Source organism: Durio zibethinus, chromosome 21 (genome assembly GCF_047325235.1).
Source record: "Durio zibethinus cultivar Kanyao isolate XHJ-2024 chromosome 21, ASM4732523v1, whole genome shotgun sequence".
Taxonomy (NCBI): Eukaryota; Viridiplantae; Streptophyta; class Magnoliopsida; order Malvales; family Malvaceae; genus Durio; species Durio zibethinus.
The window spans coordinates 14,596,289-14,606,430 of NC_143182.1; the positions used below are offsets into that span (position 1 = coordinate 14,596,289).

General features: G+C 30.1%; 1 pseudogene; it reads left to right on the plus strand.

Annotated features, from left to right (window-relative positions):
• The first annotated feature begins 4,038 nt into the window (after positions 1–4,038).
• On the plus strand, positions 4,039–5,843 carry LOC149512932 (uncharacterized; annotated as a pseudogene).
• Positions 5,844–10,142: the final 4,299 nt, after the last annotated feature.

Genomic DNA, 10,142 nt, shown 5'->3' on the forward strand with positions numbered 1-10,142 from the left:
TGTTAGGGACTTAATTGAATAGATCGAATCTGCTAGATTCGATTAGGGTTTTATTAATTAAGAAAAAATCAATCCTGTTAAATTTAATCTCATTTACTACATGAGTTGATTCAGAGCTTTGATTATAATCAACATATAATTTGGTTTCCAATTTTCAGCTTCCTGCATGGTTGACCGAAAAACTTAATTTCATTTCCTTTTCTTTTCTTTTTTTAAGGTTTTTATAAAATAAACAAAACACATAAATAAAAAGAAAAAAATTGCTAGGCCATAGCCCACATTAGGGTAACCTAAACAAAATAAAGTCTTTAGTTGGGCTCAGAATCTAAATTGCCCATTAAAGTAGGCCTACTTGAAACCCGAAAGGCCCAATAGACGTGTCAAAGACCTGATGATCCTAACAATAAAAAATTCTGTGCAAGCCCAAATAAAAAGAGGTGTCTACATTTATAGGTTTTATTTTATTTTAGACTTTTTATTGAGGAATTTTATACGAAATTTTTTTCTTTTTCTTTTTCTTGCTTGAATTTGGGTTTGATTTTTTGGGTATAGATTGAAACCCATCGATAATTTATGCTGGCTTTTTGCTTCATTTAATTGAATAGGGAAGGTTGTGCTTGACTCAAGATTTATTATGTTTTTTTGGTTTTTAGTTTGTGTAAAATATTTGTTATGCGGTTTGCATGTTGTTTTAAATGTTTTTTTTTTTGGGAAGATTTTGTTTTTGCATGTTAGTGCTCGCGTGGCATTACTTGTATGCTATGCAAAGTGATCATGTGCCATCAAAAAGTAATTCTCCAATGATTGCTAAACTAGAGAGAAAAAAAATATGAAATGTGAGACGCCACCCAAATCAGTGACTATAATAGATGAGATGAACTGCTTACTAGTACGCAACCGCAGGTCATCCCGTGCAATTGTAATCTATTTTTTCATGAATGATTAACATTCCGCTTATTGCTTTATGTGCTGAATGTAAATAAGATTTTCTTATATGATTGTGGAAACCACGGTGATCTTCTATACGTGACCAAAAAATCCGTGCCACAAAATTGTAGTTCTAGAATGCTCCTGTCATAGTGAATGATCAAGAACTTTATGCTTCATTTTTAAGAAATGTTTCCATATTTAAAAGGTAAGACAACTTTAAGCATAGCTCTAGATGTTGACCTCCACTATTTCCAGATGTGTGCTAAACTGGTTCTTTCCTATGGTAACCTTGCTTTGAATTTCAATATCTGTTCTTGATGTTATGCATAATGTCCAGCCTATTTCTCTTTTTGGACATCAGACACCAATGAAACAAGAAAATTTATACAATTAATAGAGGTCATAACATATAAAAGAAGTTCCTTTTAGGTTACTGTAAACAACAAGGACATTTTTGGAACATGAAGCGTCTACTGATGTATTTTCTGTTAAAATTTGCCATTTGAATTTTGATCCAACTTACGATTTTCTTTTTCATGAGTTTGAACATTAATGTGACTGTTGAATTACTTTATCTTAGTTTTATTTCATTAAATTAAATCAGGTCTATAACTATGATACTCGCATTCTGTTTTTGGCCAATAACTTCTGTAATATTTGGTTGCATAAAGAAAATGTCATGTTTGCTTAAGCATGCAAGTAAAGAAAGGGCAATTGCTTATACATGCAACTTGCTTATTTCTTCAAGCTATATATCTTAAATAATTGTTTAGTTTATCTTGACATTTAAAGAAAAAAAAAGGTCTCCATTTGAATGGAAAAGATAGACTGTTTTCTTCCTCTGATATTCTGGATTTTACATTCCACATTCAACTGAGGTTGGTTTTTTTGTCAATGCTTTTAGTTGTTGGATTCGGTCTGTTTACTTTCTTTAAAAATAAAAATAGCAGGGAAGACGTGGACTAGCCAGCTATCTCTGCCCCGTTTGAGACTACAAGTTCAAAATTTGCTGATTTCAGCGGTGTTCTGGACAGAACTATTTTTCTTACTGTTACAGGTCCAATTCAAGGAATGTCTGCTGCTGAAAGGAATGTGAGGGAAGATAGGTGCATTGGCTCTGGCAAGACTGAACCAAACTTGATGGAAGAGTTGTCTTCAAGTAACCAGAATGAAAATTGTATGTTTTTAAAACTCTTAATTTAAAGTTCTGTCTTTGATTATGGCTTTCATATTTAGCTGTTTTTCCTTCTTGAAATTTTAAGGTTTCAATAATATATTGTTCGCTTCTAACCTCAACAATTTCGTCATTAGTTTGTAAATTAGGTTATGACTGAAAATCTTTTTATTGAAATGCTTTTACGAGAGAACTGTGCTTGATAGCAACCAACGTTTTTTTTTAGACTTAATAGGAATTACTGAAAGAGTAAGATAGAAAGAACAATGACGAGGACCTTCTAAAAATTCTAATGATAACTTTTGTACTATTTTTTCCCAATAACTTTTGTACTCTTTGGTTGTATAAAGAAAGTATCATGTTTTGGTGCAACGAGCTCCCTTTGAAGGAATATAGGAAAATGTGAAGAGCCTCTTTGGTATTTTAATATGACTCATTAATTGAATCTTTTAAATTTAAAATTTATGGATATTTTATTGTTGATGATAATTTCAGACACACTTATGAGGCATGATATTTGTTACCTTTGATATGAAAAACTAAAGAACTTAGAAAGTTTTGCAATACAATAAAAGACTCGGGCTAGGGCTCATGGAGGAAAAAAAGACACAAGAAAACTAAGATTAAGGCACGTTGGAAAGTAACAGTGAAAATCTTAAATGAAAATGTATAGGGCCTAGGAAAGAGTTGCATGTGGGTCGGTGTTGCCTATAAGTTAACCCTTAGGTTAAATATAAAAGTTTTATTAGAACCTAAAGAATTTAGCTTCTAAAAGGGTCTCTCTGTCACACACGCACACTGGAACCATGTTAACTAAAGAATTGTATTTCTACGAGTAATTCTTGTAGTCTCTAAGTTGACTATATTTCTATTACATTTTTAAGGCTGATAAGGTGTAGTGGCAGGGAGGCAATCTTATGATTATCTTTATCTCTCTTTAGGTTGTTATACCCTTGGGATTGCATAAATGGCCCTAAGGAGTGTTACAATATAGCACTGTCCATGGCATTATTATTCGGCTTAGATTCTAGACATTCTACTTGATGGAGGACGGAAAGCAAAAAGAATGACTGATTTAACTTTAGTTTCTGCTATATGTTCCTGAAGTAAATGGAATAGATCTAATTGAGTGGTCTAGCTTTAAGGCTATGATTTAAAATTTGGTTTACTTATCTTGGCAATTGACTAATTTGCATATGTGATGTCATATTACATTCGTTCTTGATTTGTTTGGTTTTCAATTTGGTCTAGCTTGAGCAAGCTTTTATGCATTCTCCAGTTGGAACATTCAATTATTCATGCTGAACTTAAATATTTCATTTCAGATGATGCACAAGTGCAAAAATCACATAGAGATGCATATCCTATAGAAAGCCAAAAAGAAGGTATATCTGTTAATAGCTGGTTGATACTTTGCACAATTTTATGAAGTTTGAACTCATTGTCTTTAGTCAATTATTAAATTATGGTTTTGGGAGGTATTTGTTTATTGAAATTCTTGTGACATTGGTGTTCTTCTATTTTTTTGGGTTTTTTTTTTTTTAGCGTTTCCTTTTTTCTGCTTATAGTAGTCAACATTTGATTTTGTTGATCATTTAATTTTGGCAATAGTTAGCTTTCAATATGTTTGTGAAAATGTCATTTCGGGATTTGTATGCATTTGGTCATGGTGGTATAGTTCATAACTTAGAAGAACACTCACGAAAATATTAATCATTATATTTTATAAGTTAAAGTTTAACCCCTTAGCCGAGAAGGTCTTCAATTTACCAAGGAAAGAAAAAATGAAATTTGTAGCTTAAGGTCTGTGAACTTTAACAATTTTATTATGATTAAGGTTATTTTATTAGGTTTTAGCTCTCGTGACGTAAAAAAAAAAAAAACTTTATATCATTAGATTAGATTTACACCGTATTAAATATTATAAAATATCTTCAATTTATACCTTCATCATAAAGCATTTAAAGGTTGCGGAGACACCTCAAAATCATGCCCAACCCCAGCGATTGATGCTGACATTTTTAAGTTTATCTTTTTTTAGCAGATATGGATTCATCACCCGATTACCATTCTGTATGTGGCAGTTCCAAAATCCCATTGAAGCGACTTGGGGTTTTAACCACTTAATCATCCAACCAGTGGAGTTCAAGGAAAAAAGAACAAGCCTCGAATGCCCCGGCTTCTAAAAGTATAAAGGCCAGACATGATGGTTTGACATTTCCAAAATTAACTATCAGTCCTCTTTGAAGATTTCAGTTACTTGACTCAGATTCTGATGATTCCTTTGACTTTGAGGATACAGGTAAAGGAGCTGCTAAAATTGATCCACCATCACAGGAACTACAATCTACAGCTAGTGATAAAAAGAGAAAGACATCAGTTGGTGCACCTCAAAATGATGATTTATGGAAAGATTTCTCTGCAATGAATAGTTCTCATATCCCAACACCTGCTTGTGATGAGGTCTGTAAAGAATATTTTCAATCTGTGAAGGATAAGAATGTAGCTCAGAAACTAGGTGGCCAAAAGGAAGAGCAACTCTGGAATTTAGATGACCTCTTGCCTCCAATACATCGTTACTTTTTCCACACTGATCCAAGGGTCCAAAAATTAGTTCGCAGTCGCTTGCCCTTCTGCTCCCCTTTGGGCATGTTCAAAAGAAGACAAAATCAACAAGCTAATGCGTCAATTGTTGATTATATGTCAATAACTTTAAAATTCATCAGTTTTTCTATATTGAACTTCATTTTGTTAAATATGCATTATGTGCTTAATGCCGCTGCAAGAGTCAATTCAGCAATGGAGAATCTTCTAAACAGAGAGGATCTCAAAAAGATAGAGATCAAGAATTGCTTAACAAGTAGAAAAAACAAATAAAAAAAAATTAAATGTTGAAGAAAGTGCCTCTGAAGGTTAGGTAGATCCAAAAAGCAATGTAGCTATTCCAAAGAATGTTGGGAAGAGAAGGGTTCATGCTCGTGGCTAACCTACTGGTCACTGGTATACATCTCCAGAAGGGAGAAAGGTATATCGGAACTCTTACAGTTCAGATTTATTGCACTACTTCGAAGACATAAATCCCTAACCATAAATATGTAGCCCATTCTCCTCTGAATACAATTAGTTGCATTTAAAGAGATTATGCCTTTTGATTCTATATAGCAAAATTGCTACAATTTTTTGTTAGGTTATGGTAGAACTTGGTTATAGTAGATCTTTTCATGTTTGAGTTCTTGGTTTTGTTTTTTTTTTTTTTTTGGCTCTTTTTTCTGGATGGTTTTTTTTCTGTTGGTTATTTTATCTCTTGAAAGGATTTTGTGTTTGGAAACACTTGCATGTTTATTCTAATTTTTTCTTTTGCATTTTATGGTTGGCTATACTTTGTGCTAGCTATACTGAATCTATTGGTGTAATCTGGGTTGAATTTGACCACTTAGGAAATGATGGAGGTTACCATACATCTAAAATTGCTTCAAAGAGTGCTCAGACTGTGAAGGTTCAGTCTATTGGAGTCCCTACTATTCCAGCAGATGAATGAAGGAAATCATTGATAACTTTGGTACAAAATCTTTGATTGGAGAAGATTCGTATGATACAGTCTATTATGGAGCTCTTAAAAGTGGGCAAGCTGCAGCAATTAAAAAGTTAGATGCCAACAATAACCTGATAATGAGGTTTTAGCCTAGGTTCAGTTCCATAGAAGGAGGAAGAAAATTATTGTTGGAGCCGCCGAAGAAAGATGATGATATACTTGATTATGAATAATCTTTTTTTATTATTATGTTGTAAACTTTAACTTTAACTTCTATTTTATGATCATAACTAACAATATTTTCTTCATGATTAAATTGTAAACTATAACTCTTATCATTTTAACAATTTTAATCAAGCCCACGATGTAGTGCAGGCATTTCATCTAGTAAATATAAAAATATCCTTACAATTTAATTTTTTTTCTAAATTTTTATTTTGATTTTTGATTTAAAAGTATGAAATAATTTTTTTAATTTATTATAATAAGAATATTATTTGATCTATTAATATTATTAAATTTTAATTATTTATTAATAAAATTATTTTATATTAAAATAATTTAATAAATTTTAATAATTTATTAATTTTATAAATGTTAAATAATTTAAAATTTTTATTAAATATAATTTTTAATTTAATTCTTTTAATGATCATTTTTCTTCTTACTAAAATTTAACTCACCGCCACCCCTATATTTGCATTGAAATATATATATTCGTACCACTGATTTTAATCTCATCATTACAGTAATTAATTTCATCTCCACCATTGTTTTCAATCTTACCATTATTAATCTCACTTTCTATCCAAATGAACCCTTAATTAGTTAGTATATGCTAAATTGTGTGGTTATATCTTTTAGTTCGAGGTTTGGGCCAAGGAGAGAAAAGTTGTTGGACCAAAGTTTAAACATTAATATTGAAATACAATAGTTGAATAAATTATTTATTGAGAGGAAAGAGGCTGAATATTTAAAAGATAAATATAAAAAATAACAACAAAAAATAAAAATAAACATAATAAAATATAAGATTTGGGCATTCAAGCTTCGAATTAAATTGAACACATTCAATTTAGATCTCAGACTAAATGAAATGTCTACGGCTCATTTATCACATCTAACATAAAAATAATCCAACCTAAAATAATTGTCCTTCTAGGATTCTGACTCTTGCCAAGAATTTTAGTTCTTTCCTTCCTTGAGTGGTCGGCCATTTTTCAAAACTTATTTATTTATTATTATTATTATTTATACATAATATGAAATAACTATAAAAGAGATAAAGGTAAGTGAGACAAATGAAATATAAAAATAAAGATAAAATAACAAAAAAATCACAAATATAAAGATAAGTGTAAAAATAAAAGTAAATAATAAATATAAAAAAATAATGTTTGGGCATCCAGGCTTCGAACCTAATTGAACCCATTCGGTTTGGATATTGAAGTAAATGAAGTGTTTATAACGAGGTAATTATTTCACTACAAGAAAATGAAAGATTAGTGGTAGTTTTGTAGCGATGTTTCACTTATAAACGCCGCTAGCTTCTGTATTTTTATAAAACTTAAGGCGTTTATTATTAAAATACCATTAAATATTCAAATAGCGACATTGTTACTTATAAACGCCACCCAAGACTTGATATTAGCGGCATTTCTCAACTAAAACGTCTTGAATAATCTTGCCTTAAAAATTTAAGTGAATACTAAAGGCATTTTTTGACAGAAAACACCTTGAATAATCCCGTTAAAAAAATTGATAGGGAATTACTGAAGGCATTTTTGGTAGATAACACCTTCAATAATCCTCTCATAAAAAAATGGATGCTATTATTGAAGGCATTTTCTATAAGAAATACCTTTAATAATTCCACCAAAAAATTTTACAAGCTTATTGAAGACGTTTTTGGTCAAAAATACCTTCAATAAATATCATATCAAAGTTTTAGAATCGTACAGATATTAACCATAAGGTGGTAGGTTCGATCCCTCTATTTAGCCTTTTTTGGGTTTTTGTAGAGATTATTTGTAATTAATTATTCTAGGCATTTTCTTGGCAAAAACGCCTTAACCAATTGCTTTAAAAAGTTTTGGAGAAAATATTGAAGGCATTTTTCACAGAGAAACGCCCTTAATAATCTATAGGAAAAATATGAAACCGATTCTTTAAGGCATTTTTAGTCGAATTCACATTCTATAATCCAATCAATAAATTTTTAGTTAGGATTATTAAAGACGACTTTTGTTAAAAACGCCTTTAATAATCTATAGACGAAAGTTGAAATGGATTCTTAAAGGCATTTTTGGCTCAAAACGCCTTTAATATTCTAAACAATAAATTTAAATGGTCGAATTATTGAAGGTGATTTTTTTTCCAAAAATGCCTTCAATAATATTTTGTTAGGGATTATTCAAGGCATTACCTGTAGGAAAACGCCCTTAATAATCCATTCAATTAATTTTTTGTTGGTATTATTAAGGTGATTTTTTTAAAAATGCCTTCAATAATCCATACAAAAAAGTTGGAATAGATTCTTGAAGGTGTTTTTTTGTCAAAAACGCCTTTAATATTCCACACAATAAAATTTTAGGTGAGATTATTGAAGGTGGTTTTGGTAAAAAATGCCTTCAATGACATTTTGCTAGGGATTATTCAAGGTATTTTCTTGCTAAATATGCCTTTAATAATCCATAGGAAAAGTATGGAATGGATTCTTAAAAGCATTTTTAGGTGAAAATGCCTTCAATAATCCAATAAATAAAATTTTAATAGAAATTATTGAAGGTAATTTTTTTCAAAAATGCCTTTAATAATCTATACACGATATTTGGTACGATTCTTGAAGGTGTTTTTTTTTTCAAAATGCCTTTAATAGTCCACATAATATATTTTTAGGTGAGATTATTGAAGGTAGTTTTGGTTAAAAACGCCTTCAATAACATTTTGTCAGGGATGATTCAAGGCATTTTCTTGCTAAAAACGCATTCACTAATCCCATCAAAAAAACATATTTGATATTGTATATGTTAAGTTAGTTGTAGGTTTATGCCCAGAAAACGTTTGAAGTCAGTTATATATTTTTGTCCAGAAAATGTTTAAAGTCAATTGTATATTTATGCCTAGAATACATTTAGTTTATATATGTGCTACTATGAATTACATTTTGGAATTTACATAATGAACATTGTTGTATTTCAATAAATTGACCACACATCAAAAATTAAAACTGATAATGTTGCCATATTAATATACTTTTATGAAATAATCGTACTTAAAATATATTAAGTACATATAGTGTATTCATATTAAGTATACCAATAATATTAAACCAATACCCCAATGTACAAATTTAAAGTTTCCATTCAACATGGCATGTTAAAAACATTATAACAGTTTGTTCCTCATATATTTAGATTCAACCAACAATGTCTAACCTCAAGGTTTATCAACATTGATAAATGATAATATATACTCACACCATTCTCTATGGACTTCATCCAGTTCCTCTTCCGTGAAGATTTCTTTACTCTCCTACTAAAAAAAATATCATAAGTAAATGTTAATAAATGAGAACATAATGTACCTTTTTATTATTTTAAAGATATAACGAGTTTGTGAAATTTATTCTAATCTTGAATGGTGTGGTCATAAAATCATGTAACACTATCTCTCGTATAAAACGAAAGACATAATATCCACATTCAGTATTACCGGGTTGACAAGGTACTTGAAAATTAAATTGAGTGGGTTTAGGAAACATTTATCTACATAAACTCAGCGTAAAAGAATAAATTGTACATTTACTGGTAATGACACCCATTTCGATTTCTTTATCTTCTTATCAAATGCAGATATTACCCTAAATTGAAAAGAAAAAATTACTTAATACATAAATAAAATTACTTATGAAGAAATAGAAGATATATAATATAATAAAGTATAATACCTCTTTATAAAAGTTTGAATATCGAGGTTAGGTATCGCCTTTGGATTAACTGAATTAAGTAAGTATGACATTAAGGATTTGGTGTCAATCACAATAAGCACCCAATGATGACTGCAAAATAATAATAATGATATACTCAGATTATGCATCAGATTAGATTTGAGTAAGGTTAGAATAATTAAGGTTGGAATATAACTTACTGTGTATTATATGAGAGCAAATAATAATCGGTCAGTCTTTTCATGCATTGGATCACATGATTAGCATAATAAGCGATTGTGCCATTTTGATCACTAATGAAGTTGGGGTCAATGAATCTATATCTGTTGTCAATTGCTTCCCCTTGAGCTCTCTATATAGGAAGTTGCACGATAACAATCAACACTACTAGTTAGTATTACACCATAATATAGATTACTACATATTGAATGTGCATATTTGTATTTATAAGCTAACCTCATATAAGTAACAATATCAACAGCTGATAATTCATCCAGTTCACAAAATTCTTTAACCTCTTCCACACCAATGAAAGAAAATGATGGTTTGTTAAATAA